Here is a 14,844-nt window from a genome sequence, read left to right on the forward strand (position 1 = left end):
GCCCTTATAAAGAGATCCCAGAGAGTTCTTCCACTGTTTCCATTTGAGGACACAGCAAGAAGATGGCCATCAGTGAACCAGGAAGCAGGACCTTGCCATACACAGATCTGCTGGCACCTTGATCTTGGACTTGCCAGCCTCCAGAACTAAGGGAAATAGGTGATTTTTGTCTAAGCCACCCAGTCTATGGTATTTTTGTTATAGCAGCCCAAACAGACCAAGGTAGGCCAGGTTGTGGCCATGCTGTCACAGAAGAGGCCCCCAGCATGTGGGGAAAGTTCTGGCTCCAGAGTCATGTTGGGTGAATGACTTTCAAATACAGTGAGGTGGTAGCCCCAGCACTGGTCCCAGAGAAAGTTCGTCGTGACACCACTTCATGAATGATGACATGAGGTCTAGAGAAGCATCTAAAGATGTTACAATCATCCCCACGACAAAATGGGGAAGGAACAAGGGATAGCAATGCTGGGATCTCCCCCACCCACAAGGTGGCATCGCTTAATATGACTGCAGCTCACGCCTTCTTCCAAGCAGACTCCAAAATAGGGTTCCTGTAGGGGATTAAAGGTGGCCGCAATTCTTTGTCATTCTCTCATCAGGAGGTGAAGTTTATTTCCCTTCCCTCAAGCCTGAGTTGGCTCATGACTGCTTGAGTATCAGAAGGTGGTAGGAGTGATGCTGGACCAATCCAAGCCTGAGAGCGCTTCTGCTGTAACACCTGTGACATTTTTGGGAGACCTGAACCTCCTTGTTGAAAAGCTGAGCTCCTCTGCCAAAAAGTCCACATGGAGACGTCACGCAGAGGCCATATGGGAAGCAGATGCCTTGAGATGACATGGAGAGGCCAACTGTTCTCGGGCCCCAGGAGCCTCCAGGTGACTGCAGCCCCAGATGCCACCTGACTACAACCACGAGTGAGCCCAAGAACTGCCCCGCTGAGCCTGAGAAGCAACAAAATGCTCACTGTTTTAAGCCATTAAGTTTGGAGGTGGTTTGTTGCACATCACTGGATAACGGACGAGAGTGCTGCTCTTGAGTACCTTCCTGCTCCCCCGTCTATGAGACAGACCCCACAGTCAAACTCCCCCACCCCTTGTACACAGAGTGTAGGTGCAGAGGACCCCAGGATGGGAAGGACATCAGATCGTGAGATCTCGGCTGCCTGTTTCTGTGTTACTGTCGGCAGGATTAAAACACGAGAGTCCTCCTCTGATCCGATCCCCTATTCACCATCTGCTCACTATCTCCGCCCAGGGCCCACATTGAAACCCTGAAGTCCGACTCAGCCTCCCCCGTTTAACCAGACCCTCCTGCTTCAGGGCAGGCAGTCCTAAGGGGTGGTCTATCCCATCCTCACCAGCACATCCTGACAGACCCTCCCTCCATCCTCCCTCTTCCAACTCTGCCAGCCCTTCCACCCAAACCCATCTACCTGACAGGAGCTCTAATCTTCCACATACACAGGACGATATTAAAAACTCTCAGGGCTCCTGGGTGCATCCATCCATTGAGCGTCCGACTCTTGATCTCGGCTTAGGTCAGGATGTCATGGTTTGCGAGTTCAAGCCCCTTGTCGGCTCCATCCCGACAGCGTGAAGTCTGCTTAGGATTCTCTCTCCCTCTCTCTCTGCCCCTCCCCAACTCACGCTCTGTCTCTGAAAATACATAAAGTTTAAAAAAATAAAAAGTCTCATTCCAAACCCAAGCCTGCAGTCAGGAATGAAATCAAATAACACTCTCTGAAAGAAAACTGGAAGGTCCCTTCACAGACTTGGCACTTACCCCGTGCCTTGCCCTGCTTTGAGGGTCAAGCGTGGCTTATAGATATTTTATGGAAAATTCCAGACAGACACAAAAGTACAGTACACCCCCCATGGACATCACCCAGGGCTCACAGCAAATCTTTTTTTTTTAAGTTTTTTATTTATTTATTTTGAGAGAGAGAGAGAGAGTGAGGGAGGGGCAGAAAGAGGGAGAGAGAGAATCCCAAGCAGCCTCTCTGCTGTCAGCGCAGAATCTGACATGAGACTCAAACTCACAAACTGAGATCATGACCTGAGCTGAAATCAAGAGTCAGAAGCTTAATCGACTGAGCCCCCACCCTGGGCGCGGGCAAACCTTGTTTTCTGTCACCTCACCCCCTCTCCCCTATGCCCACCTTCCAGATGATTCTGATACAAATCACAGACATGATATTGCTTCATCGCTAAATACTTGGAGAAGCCTCTCTAGAAGCAAGGACTATCCTTTCTCACCACAATACCATAGTACATAGGCTTCGAGAAGTCCAACATGTGCCAGGCCTGACCCAGGAATGCGTCCCCGTAGGTAAGGCCCACCTGTGGAATGTGGCAGAGAGATGACAGAGCACCAGGCTGGCCCCAGGGTATTAGCTGCAGTTCTGGGTGCCAGATGGAACGCGAGGGACCTAGGAGCCTGAGGACAGCGAGAACCACAGACAAACAGGAAAGAGACTCCCCAGAGCTGACTGGACTTGGAGGCAGCCACAGTGCCGCTCTGTGGTCACACCCACTCTCGTCATCTTCCTCCATCAGGGCTGCGTCTCACGGCCCTGGCGTTCTCGGGTGGGCTCAGAGCTGTGGACCACCTGAAGGGAAAATGGGTCTAGTCGTTCACTGTCACCCTGAGAAGAGTGCAGATTCCAGTGGCTGCCAACCATAGTAAGTCACGCCCATCGCCTCAGCCCCAGGCTCTGCCGCTCCGGCCTTACCCAGAATGCCTGGCTCAGGAGCATGGCGGGACTCCTGTCTTTTCCATGAATCTGAAACATGGACCAGAACAAGGAAAGACGTGGAAGATTAAAGTCTATTTCTGTTATGCATTTTAAAAATGCTTTAGTTGGTGAATTCCTAAAAAATAGTAACTGTGCCTTATGTTTCTTTATCTCTCTCACAGTTTCTGTCCCACAGTTCCTCACCCTCGGCGCTATTGAATTTTAATTCTTTGTTGTGGGGACTTAGGGAAGAGCAGTCTGAGCACCGGAGGATGTTGAGCAACATCCCTAGTCTCTACTCCCTGGGAGCCAGTACCAGCCTCTCTCCTTGTGACAACCAAGAATGTCTGCAGACATTGCAAATTTTCCCTGGGAAGCAAATCTGCCTTCGAGTTGAGAGCCACCCATCTACACAATAGTGAGTGATCAGCTTGTTCATTTGTATCTTTATTCCTCTAATTCGTGTTAAATCCCTTCTGAAAGAGATGTTGACTCACTGTGTTAGATAAATTAGAAATGAGTGGATAACAGGAAATTTTCTTTAGAAGCCTCTTATCTGTCTTAAGGATTTTGATCAAACTTGCCAGTTTTTTTGGTCAATAATAATTGTTATTTAGATTTCAAATATGTAAATTATATTTAAGTCAGAAGCACCTCAAGTAAGTTAAAACCAAGCCATCAAAGCAAATAACTGTGGCATGTTAAGTGACTGGGTTCTATGTAAATTTTTTTTGTTCGTTTTTTTCTGCTATTTTTTTAAAATTTTTTTTAATGTTTATTTATTTATTTTGAGAAAGAGGGGGGGAGAGAGATCACAGCTGGGGAGGGGCAGAGAGAAGGAGAGAGAGAGAGAGAGAGAGAGAGAGAATCCCAAGCAGGCTCCACACCATCCACGTAGAGAGCTCAATGCGGGGCTCGAACTCACAAACTGCGAGATCCTGACCTGAGCTGAGATCCAGAATCGGATGCTTAACCAACTGCACCACCCAGGCCCCTATTTATTTTTACAATTAAAAAACAACAAGAGACTGTCTCTGGGGTTGGGGCTACAAATAAGTCTACATATCATGACATTTTTCCTGTGGACTATGAGGACCTACATCTTAGTTTTGTAAGCCTTGAGTAGGAGTTCCAATCACCTTCATATTTTATTTCTTTTTCTTTTTCTTTTCTTTCTTTCTTTCTTTTTTCTTTCTTTCTTTTTTTTTTTTTTTTGCATTCCTAAATGAGGCAAAACACCCTTCAGGATGTCCACATTGCAGCAAAAACCACAATAGCTGTGGAACAATTTACTTCCGGCTGAAAATTTAGACTTTCCTCACTTATTATTTCCTCACAAATTTAGAATTCGTCTCACTTCCACTGATGGTTCCAGTTGATTATGATTTCTCTCTGACTCTACTATCTGAAAGTTGCCTTATTTGAACCCACAGACGTTAGTGCCAGAGAAGTCCCCTGGGTTAAAATATCTTCAGACCAAAGATAGGCTTGGCCTGAGTCACCACAGAAACGCTCACCATGGGGCCCCAGACACTCTGCAAGTCAACTCAGAGCACACATTTTCCCAAATCTTGAGGGCCTCATGACCATGAAGCACTGCTCCCCCATCTCAGGGGAGGCAGGGGAGGCAGCTGCAGGCAGTTATTTCAGAACCCTGGGCCCCTATCCAAAATAAAAGCCTGGATGCCACAGAGGTCCTGTGAGAAGCCTCTTAGTTTGAAAAATTAGGGGCGCCTGGGTGGCGCAGTCGGCTAAGCGTCCGACTTCAGCCAGGTCACGATCTCGCGGTCCGTGAGTTCGAGCCCCGCGTCAGGCTCTGGGCTGATGGCTCAGAGCCTGGAGCCTGTTTCCGATTCTGTGTCTCCCTCTCTCTCTGCCCCTCCCCCGTTCATGCTCTGTCTCTCTCTGTCCCAAAAATAAATAAATGTTGAAAAAAAAAAAAGAAAAATTAAAGTAAGGGAAAGCTGACCTGAAGCCCCTGCTGGGGAAAAAGTCCTTATTTCCCAAGAAGTCAGAGTGAGTGAGAAAGCCCAGGACCAGAGGTACTAAGACTCCTGGGGGTCGGCCTCGTCAATGCCCTGGAGGCCCCAGAGCCTTCCAGGGTTAAGGTATGGCATCTCCACAAGTCCCCAGCCACACTGCAAGGGTTTCTCTGTAAATGAGCTGTCACCTGAGAAAGCAGAGAGCAGAGCCATGAGGTAATGAGGGAGGGCAGGCCGGGCTGATGAAGAAATAGAGCAAGGGAGGGCGAGTGTCTGTGGTACCTTGCAGGGAGGCAGGGAGACCGGGACAGGGATGCTTCCAGGCTCACCTGCTTCTCCAACCTGCATGAGATCAAGGGTCTCTCGGGCCCTGGGCCCAGGGCTGCCTGTCCCCGTGGCCACATTGGGGTGGAGGTGGCAAAATGGCCTTGTCCAGCGGCACATCCAAACTGCTCCATGTTGTCAGCCTCTCTGCTTTGAATCCCCAGCTCAGACTCCGCCCCGGAAGGTGGGAAAAAAAGACTCCTATCAGAGACTGAGTCACAGCAGGAATTAAGACAGAAGATGGAAATTTTAACCTTTTCGATTTCCTGAGCAGGGCAGTGAAAAGGAAGACTGTTCTGAAGGAGGCAGACTCTGGGCACACACTGGGCTTCAGTTTGGCAAGGGATGTGATGTGCCCTTGACCAGGGCTCCCAGGGCAGGGGGTGGGAAGCACTGACCCCCTGGGACAGGGGAGGCATTCAGGCCCCTGGGATCCCACCGGGCTGGCAGGATCAGCCCCTCGATGGATGCCCTGGCCAGGCTGTGAGCTGCCCCTCTCCCATGATGGGAAACAAGGCCAGGCCTTGGGGGGCCGCCCCTGACCACGTGGTAAACCCCACTTGCCGGGCCCAGCTCAGTCCACTGCAGCCACAGGGACCCCCGGGACTTGAACAGAAGCCCATGTCTTGCAACAGAAGGAACTTTGTTTCCTGGACTGGGCTGAGCTTTTTTCTCCTCTCTCTTCAGGGGCTGTCGGGGCTACTGAGGGGAGTTTACTGTGATTTCCAGCTTGGCAACGATGTAAATGTGAGGGTTCACGCTGACGGGAAAAAGATGGCATTTTCTCTGGGGACTGGTTGCTCAGCCATCACCCACTGCTCAGACCCAGGCCCCTGAGAGGGTCTGAGGCTCCAGGACGATGGTTCAGCCAGTTCTCCTCCTCTGAGGAGATCCATACCACAGTGATGGCTGAAACTTCACACAGAGGTCAGAAGTGAGGAGGCCCCTGCTGAGGTGCTGCCACTGGTTTGAGAAGCACCTGGAGACCTTCCCGCAGCAGCCAGGCTCTCCCACTGCACCAGATGCTCAGACCTGGGCCTCTGCCCACCCCACCTGTCCCAGACGAGCTGCTAATGGCCCGTCCATTTCCTTCCCCAGATGAAGTGTCCCTCTGTGCCTGAAGTTTTCACAGCATCTTCTTTAATTGTCATGACAAGTTTTCTTTCTTTCTTTCTTTCTTTCTTTCTTTCTTTCTTTCTTTCTTTCTTTCCTTCTTTCTTTCTTTCTTTCTTTCCTTCTTTCTTTCTTTCTTTCTCTCTTTCTTTCTTTCTTTTCTTTCCTTCTTTCTTTCTTTCTCTTCCTTCCTTCCTTCCTTTCTTCCCTCCCTCCTTTCTCTCTCTTTCTTTTCCTTCCTTCCTTCCTTCCTTCCTTCCTTCCTTCCTTCCCTCTCTCCCTCCCTCCTTTCTCTTTCTTTCTTTCTTTCTTTCTTTCTATCTTTCTTTCTCTTCCTTCCTTTCTTCCTTTCTTCCCTCCCTCCTTTCTCTCTTTCTTTCTTTTCCTTCCTTCCTTCCTTCCTTCTCTCCCTCCCTCCCTCCTTTCCCTTTCTCTTTCTTTCTTTCTTTCTTTTCTTTGTTTCTTTCTCTTCCTTCCTTTCTTCCTTTCTTCCCTCCTTTCTCTCTTTCTTTTCCTTCCTTCCTTCTCTCCCTCCCTCCCTCCTTTCCCTTTCTTTCTCTTTCTTTCTTTCTTTCTTTCTTTCTTTCTTTCTCTTCTTTCTTTCTTTTCTTTCTTTCTTTCTTTCTTTCTTTCTTTTCTTTCTCTTCCTTCCTTTCTTCCTTTCTTCCCTCCCTCCTTTCTCTCTTTCTTTCTTTTCCTTCCTTCCTTCCTTCCTTCTCTCCCTCCCTCCTTTCCCTTTCTCTTTCTTTCTTTCTTTCTTTCTTTCTTTCTTTTCTTTCTTTCTTTCTCTTCCTTCCTTTCTTCCTTTCTTCCCTCCTTTCTCTCTTTCTTTCTTTTCCTTCCTTCCTTCTCTCCCTCCCTCCCTCCTTTCCCTTTCTTTCTCTTTCTTTTCTTTCTTTCTTTCTTTCTTTCTTTTCTTTCTCTTCCTTCCTTCCTTTCTTCCCTCCCTCCTTTCTCTCTTTCTTTCTTTTCCTTCCTTCTTTCCTTCTCTCCCTCCCTCCCTCCTTTTTCTTTCTTTCTTTCTTTCATCAAACTATATGTATTGACAATCAGGCTCTGGAATCAGAGAGGAGGATAGGACAGAAACAGAGCAAGGAGCTCCTGGGGAAGACAGAAAGTAAACAAATCATTACAAACGGAATGAGTAGGCAGTAGCAACAGCAGTAATAACCCCCAATTATTAAGAACTCATGGTGTGTTGGCCTCACTTATGTTCCCGGCTCCAGTGCCAGAGGACTCAAACCATCCCAGCTGTACAGAAAGGGCTAGGCCACACAGTTGGTAAGTGGCAGAGGTGAGGTGACAGCCTCAGAAATGCCCAAAGGCTCTTCCCCCGAGGACAGCCCTCAGCTTTCAGAAGCCGGGCCTGTCAGCTGTGAATAATACTCCAAAGCTTCAAAGCAGAAATGCACCAGATGCAGAAGCCTATAGGGCAACCCGGGAGCCCCTCTGGGAGTCAGGTTGTTTGCGTAGCCCTGGCCTGTTCTGCAGGAGCAAAGCCCAGTCTTCTGAGGAGTTTAAGCTTACTGGGAAGGACCGGTCCTAACAAGGTGCTTCAAGAAGTGACTAGGTGGGACTGCCAGCATGTGCACGGCCAGTGCCCAGGTCTTGGCCTGAGAGGACAGAGGGACAGAGCTCGGGCAGTGTGGCTCATGGAGCTGAGGGGAAGGCCGAAGTTCCGGGGGGCATTAGGAACAGGCAGGGAGGCTGGAGACTGGGAGATGAGCGGCGATGGGTAGCACAGGGCAGAGTGAGAGTTGAACAGAAGTCCCATTTGAACCCAGAGGAGAGAGTCTCCCTTTGGTTTTGTTTGCTAAACAAGTGAGATTAAGACAGAGTGACCCAGCATCTCCAGAAAGCAACCATCCAGGGACAGAACCAAAAGTCAAAGTCCAACACATCAACCAAGGTCGATAGCTATAAAAACCCCAAGTCTGCAGGGACCAGAGAAGGTATGAGGGTGCCACCACGGTCGCTGGTCCCCAGACCCTTGCCGCACCTGGGAAGAGCCAAGGGGGGCCGCCTGAACGCATGGCTGCTTGTGCAGTCCCCTCTCTGGGATAAGATCAGGTTCAGAGAGGGCCCTCGGCCCTCTGTCCATCACTGACTTTGGTGAAAACTCTCTCCCATTTCTCATAATCTCCTGCTTTGCCTGGCAAATCAAACCAAACCACAAACCATGGCTTTCTCGCACATGAAGCCCCACGTGAGTCATCTCCACAACCACTTTTGAATCCAAGCGCTGGGAGGATGACCCCTTGCTCAATAGGGAGAAAATCCAGTGGAAAACCACCCCCAGAACCTGGGCTCCTGTTGAGCCACCGCTCTGGGAAAGTCATGTGGCGAGGTAGGCAAGGGCAAGTCAGCCGTGTACCTGGGGTGTTAAGTGTGTGTGGGCCCCCTACAGCACCAGCAGGCCCGGAGGAGAGCAGTGGAGATGTGGCCAAAGAGGCTGCAGAGATCCGGAGGCTGTGCCAAAGGGCGCAGTTTATTCTAGATGCAACGAGAAGCCGTCACAGGGTTTGAAGCAGGGGAGACACATGATCTGATTATAATTTTTTTTAAACATCACACTGGCTAGTGTGTGCAAAGGAACGGGAGGGGGCATCAGGGCAGTGGTGGAGTAGGGAGAGATATTGAAGCAGTTCAGGGGAGAAATGAGGGTGGCAGGGATGCGAGCCATGGGGTAGAAACAGAGACGGGGTTGGGGTGGTGGCAGGGGGTGGTGGTGGCTCAAGATGTATTTTGAAGGTTGACCCAACAGAACTTGCATATGAATTAGGTGTAGAGGCTGAGAGAAAGGCGAGAATTGAGGATGACATCTCAGTTTCTGGCTTGAGTAGCTGGGGGGCTGATGGTGACATTTCCTAGGACAGGAAGACTAAGATGAAGTTGGGGGGGGTTCATTCATTTGTAGTGGGAAACTGAGAGTTCCATTGTGGACATGTTGAGTTTGAACTGTGTGACAGCTAAGTGAGTGCATCAATGAATTACAAACCATTGAAAACTCATGTGTCCATACGAGTAATAAGTTGATAAGGAAAGAGGGAGGGAAGGAAGGGAGGGATGGATGGGGGAGAAAGATGGCTCTTACTCATAGCAGAATGTCAGGGGTTGACGTGACAACATGTAGGTGGTGCCTGGAATTAGAAAAGCATCATTTTCTTGGGGCTCCTGGACGGCTCAGTCGGTTAAGCATCCAACTCTTTATTTCAGCTCAGGTCATGATCTCAGTTTGTGGGTCTGAGCCCCGTGTCAGGCCCTGCACTTGCAGCATGGAGTCTGCGTGCAATCCTCTCTCTCCCTCTCTCTCTGCCCCTCCCCTGCTTGTGCTCTCTCTCTCTCTCTCTCTCAAAATAAATAAACTTTAAAAAAAATTATAAATATAGGGACACCTGGGTGGCTCAGTTAGTTAAGCGTCCGACTCTTGGTTTCGGCCTAGGTCGTGATCTCACGGTTTCAGGGGTTCAGTGCGTTGGGCTCTGCACTGGCAGTGTGGAGCCTGCTTGGGATTCTCTCTTTCTCCCTCTCTTTCTACCCCTCCTCCACTCATGCTGTCTCTGTCTCAAAATAAATAAATGAACTTAAAGAAAAAATTTTTAAAAATCATAAATATAAACTAAAAGCATCATTTTCCAATCATCCCAGCACAGGATGAATCAGGCAAGAATCATCAGTGGATATTAAATCTAGAGGCAAATTTTGATGGAGAACAGGATATTTGCATGGTTTTAAAATGTCTCCCCATAGACCATGTGTTAGTTACAAGGGAAAGAAAACAAAACAAAACAGTAATTGCACAGTGGAGCAATCAGACAGCACCTTGACAAGATGGTCAAAATTAACATCACCAGCAAGGGGTACCGTGTGCTCCCAGATGTGATACTCTGAGAAAAACACAGCCTAACCAAGGCAGTATTCCAGCAGAGTATAAATAAGCTGACGCTAATCCTGAGAAGACATCAGGCAAACCCAAAGTGAGGAATGTTCTGTTTAAAAAAAAAAAAAAATAGGAAGGGGACTGTTTTCTTCAAAAACGTCAATGTCGTAAAAGACAAAGGCTGTGGAAATGTTCCAGATAAAAGGAGGCCAAAGGGGCATGACAATCCAGTGCCAAGTCCGCCCCTAGACCACATCCTTTACTGAAGGTGAAAAAAATGCCATAAGAAATATTTTTGGGCTAAATGACAAAACTGAAATAGGAATGGTAGGTAGATGAGACCAAGGTACTACAGCAATGTTACATTTACTGAGTTTGAAAACTGAATCTGGGTAAAGGGAATACAGGTGTTTTGTGTGCTATTTTTTATTTTTGCAACCCTTCTGAAAGTTTGAAATTATCTCCAACTAAAAAGATTTTTTTTTATTGCAATTGAGTATACAAGTCTGGTGTTCCAAGGAGAGAACTGAACTGGAGACACAAATGCAGGAGCCATCAGGACGTAGATGGTGTTTAAAGTCCTAAGAACAGCTGAGCTAATGGAGGAGATATCAAAGATGGAAAGAAGGGCCAGGACCGTGTCTGGGGAACACCAATGCTCAGAGATCAGGCAGAGAAAACAGAACCAGCCAAGACGTCAGAGGAGGAGGTGGGTGGAGGGAAACCAGTGGGGTGAGGTGTCATGGAAACCAAGAGAAAACAGTGTTTCAAGGAGTGACTAACTGTGGCACATGTTGCTAAGAGGTTGACCAAGATGGAGGCAGAGATATGACCACAGATTTTAGCAAGATGGAGATCACAGGAGACCTTAACAAGAACAGTGTCAGTGAGCTCAGAGTGAAAGAAGCCAGATTATAGTGGTTCCCAGGCAAAGAAGTATGACAGCATCAGAAGCCCCTGCAGTCATTTCCTATCCCTTCATGACTTAGAGGGAACAACTGTCATCTGTGTTTGGTCCCTAAGGACCTGCACCTTTTTCTGTGCCTGTGCCCCCCACCCACCTTGTGAGGCAGAGCCCACACGTCATTATAAAAACCAAAAGGGCCAGACACTGGCTTCTCCAGCTCCCTGATAGGTAGGCAAGGTAAGTGGTCTGGGCTCTGTCACCTACGAGGAGCAGCTAGAAGAGCTCAGAATGTATTCTGGCAATGGGCGATGACGGTCATAGGAGCAGGGCCTCCAGTTTCTAGAGGCCGCAGGGGCTCTGTGTCCAGCCAGCACCCAGTGCCCAGTGTTGGGGTATTGGCTGTGGGCCCTTCAGCAGAGCAAATGTCTCTTCATATGCACGTCTTACGGCAGGAGTTGTGGTGCTATCCCTGGTGTGCAGCTTCCAAACCAGGTGCTCCCGGAGATGCTGTGTGCTGCTCAATGTCTTACTCATGAATTCTCTCCCCACTTAATCAGCCAGGGTTAGTTGCTTTTGCTTGCAACTATGAACCCCGACTGAAGGAGGCTCTTGCATTTTCTTGCCTAGAGGGGGAATTCCTCTATGCCATCTTCCCCAAAGTCTGCCTCTCAGGGGTGTATCAAGTATCCAGTGTCCTTAGCCAGTGGACAGTGTAGACAGAATGGCCTCCCAGTGGTTGCACTCTTGAGGATCTCCCTCTGCCCTAATACCTGATACCCTATCTCCCCTTTTCAGATCTCAAGACAGCAGCCACCTTTCTGCCATCACTGAAGCAAAATGTCCCAATGTGGATGTGTGTGCCTGCTCCCCATTTTATCTTGGCTTTCTAGAAAACAAGCTCTAACCACCACCACCACCCCCTCTCCAGAGACTCCTTGGAGCCTGTGGTTTTCTAGCTATTTTGCCATTGAGTATGAGAAAGGAGATAAGGGAAGAGCACAAAGTTGAAATGCTTCCAGAAGCATCTAGTAGGTTTCTCTCTTATTAACACTGGTTTGCTGTTCCCTGCCTGAAATCAGACCATGTCTGTCATCACCCTGGGCTGGGGCAGGATGAATCAGACCCTGTACATCTAGGGAATCCTCAGGGATCTCCCCAGCCACCCTTGGCACAGAACCCAAAACAACTGAATGAACCAGGGTGAATTTCCAACCATGACACTGACAAGAGCCAAAACCATTCATGAGAGCCACCTCCTCAGTCCACTGAGTGTCCACATTGTGGGACTTTTCATTCACTTATGACTGTGTCTAGAAGCCTGACGCCTTCCCAGAAGCCTCCCCACCCCAGTTACATGTGTGGTCTCTGAGGGAGATTCACACTGACTGTGGGGCTTGGAGACAGTCAGCACTAGACAGCAAGACACGCTGTGCTGGTCCTGCTCCCCTGAGTACAAGATTGCCAGGTCAACATTCTCTTCCAAAGGGCTCTTTTGCCACATACCTTAACCCATTGATGTACCACAACTTGCTTTGGGTGGAAAAGGCAGAGATTTCATAATCCAGCTGGGAAAAATGAGACCTGAGAAGGCAAGAAGGACTTTCAGTGTGACAGAACCATGCCAAATGAGGGCTGCAGGTGCCAGCCCTGGTGATCCATCCACATCAGCTGTTGATGGCATCATCCGCCGGGCTTACCTTTTGGTAGGTAAAGGTTCCCATATGCTCCCTTCTATTCTTCCTCTTTCATCTAGTAAATACAGCATTTGGGGGGAAGTGCATAGTTCTCTGGAGATTCACCAAGGCAAAGGTATGAGCACTAGAATCTAGACCAACAAAAGGATGTTGTTGCTTTGCCCTCAAGAAGTGGCTTATTCTCCAAACAAAATTTGTTCATTATCTCCTGGATTGTTGATATGCTTCTCTTAGTGGGACTGGTCTACACCAAAGCTGGTGCATCTTCCCACCCATGGAGCTGCCTTAAAGGAGGCTAGACAGAGGGTAGGGGTTGGAGACATGGAATCACCCAAGACACCAGAAAAATGCCACCTGTGTCAGGCTGTGAGAGATGGTCACCCGAGGCTAACTTTGCCCATCTTCCTCCACATCCTTTTGCAAGGTTGGGCTAAGGGTAAGAAGCCCTCAAATGCTCTGGCCTCATTGTTTCTGGCTCCAAAAAATCTCTCTTCCGTGTCCCTTTCCCAACCACAAGCCATGGCATTTGGAAGCTGTAAATCTTTGAGACTGTTCCCAACCCGTCATTTTATAGTCAAGGTGACCTTTGCTCCAGACGTGCTGCAAAGGCTGAAGGCAGAAGACATGTTCCAGGCTGCAATGTGGAGAATACATTCGGGATTTATGCATGGTACTCCTTGGCCCGGCCAGAAGCCCAGCATGTGGCAAAAAAGGAGGAAAATGGCTGGAAATCTCCCCAAAGCTGACTGTGCAGTTCTTCTGAATTTTCCCACCACAAACCTAGCCAAGTGTCCGGAATGGATGAGAAACAGATCAGTGGCCTATTGGTGTTAGAGTCCAACTCTGATGCTCATATTCCTTGAGAGATGCCCAGGCACCCTGATCTCAGACTTTCTGGGGCTCTGACGTCAAAGAGGGTCCTCAAAAGCAGTGAGTTTCTAAGGGAAATCTGAACCTCATTTAAGCCATCTGGTAGGCCTCTGACAACATCTTTTTTAGCTTGACAACACACGAGGCCTCTATTTCTCTCCACTTTGAAGTAACTGAAGTTCACTCTGTATCCACAATTCCTGTCTCTTTCTGACTCAGGCTCTCATCTCCCACCAGGAGCAGATACTAGACTCAAGCAGAGTCTCCCTAGTTGGCATTGGGAAATACCAGGTGAACAGGGTTGGACTGGCGGTCTGTGCAAGTCATGCCCTGGAGGGGGCACCACAGGAATGACCATCATCTGTGGAGCTGCGAGCAGATGTGTGGATCACCTTTGATGAGAGAGAGTGTTAGGCTGAAAAACATCTTCCCAAAGATGTCTATGCCCCAATTGGCAGAACCTGAGAGGATGTCACCTTGCATGGCAAAGGAGCTCAGTAGATGGGATTAAATTAAGGATCTGGAGATGGGGAGACTATCCTGGATTATCTGTGGGCCCAACTCAATCACAAAGGTCCTTACAAGAGGGAGGCGGGAGGTCAGAGTGAGCAACAGGAGATGTGATAAGGGAAACAGAGATCTTGAGTGATGGGAGGAAGGTGTCACGAGTAAAGGAATGCTGAAAAGAGCAAAGAACAGTGTTCTCCAGAAGCCTGCAGAAGGAATACGACATGGCAACACCTTGATTTTAAACTTCTGACCCCCAGGGGCCCCAGGGGCTTCTGTCAGTTAAGTGTCCAATTCTTGATTTCAGCTCAAGTCATGATCTTGTGGTTTGTGGGTTTCAAGTCCCTCATTGGGCTCTGCACTGACAGTGCAGAGCCTGCTTGGGGTTCTCTCTCTCTCTCTCTCTCTCTCTCTCTCTCTCTAATAAATAAATAAATAAACTTTAAAAAAACTTCTGACCTCCAGAAAGGTAAGAAAATACATCTGTTTTAAGTCACTATGTTTTTGGGAAATTATTGTAGCAGCAATAGGAAACGAATACAGAGACCTAGGGTGGGGATTCATAGGACAAGGAGGGAGAGCTGGGAGTGGCCCCAGCAGGTCATAGATCTTCTGGCTCTGGGTGATTCAGTGCCAGAGAGTAATAGAAAAACCCAATTCACCTGGCTTACACACAAGGGAAAGTCCAAAGGCAGGTGGCTGCAAACAAGCTGGGTTGGTTTGGCCACTCAGTGATGTTACAGAGGATGTTGATTCTTCCTATCAGTCTGTTCTTTTTTTTTTTTTTTTTTTTTAAGTTAGCTCTATATGCAACATGGGGCTGGAACTCAAGA

General features: G+C 48.5%; 1 long non-coding RNA gene across 1 annotated transcript; it reads left to right on the plus strand.

Annotated features, from left to right (window-relative positions):
- The first annotated feature begins 2,550 nt into the window (after positions 1–2,550).
- Positions 2,551–14,298, plus strand: LOC124511908 (uncharacterized). Its single transcript, XR_006961989.1, has 3 exons — positions 2,551–2,681; positions 2,917–3,152; positions 11,736–14,298. It is a non-coding gene; the product is annotated as an uncharacterized LOC124511908 (long non-coding RNA).
- Positions 14,299–14,844: the final 546 nt, after the last annotated feature.

This window comes from Lynx rufus, unplaced genomic scaffold (assembly GCF_022079265.1).
Source record: "Lynx rufus isolate CCGP_SWC_20201006 ecotype Redwood Valley unplaced genomic scaffold, mLynRuf1.p SCAF_1, whole genome shotgun sequence".
In the NCBI taxonomy this organism is placed as follows: Eukaryota; Metazoa; Chordata; class Mammalia; order Carnivora; family Felidae; genus Lynx; species Lynx rufus.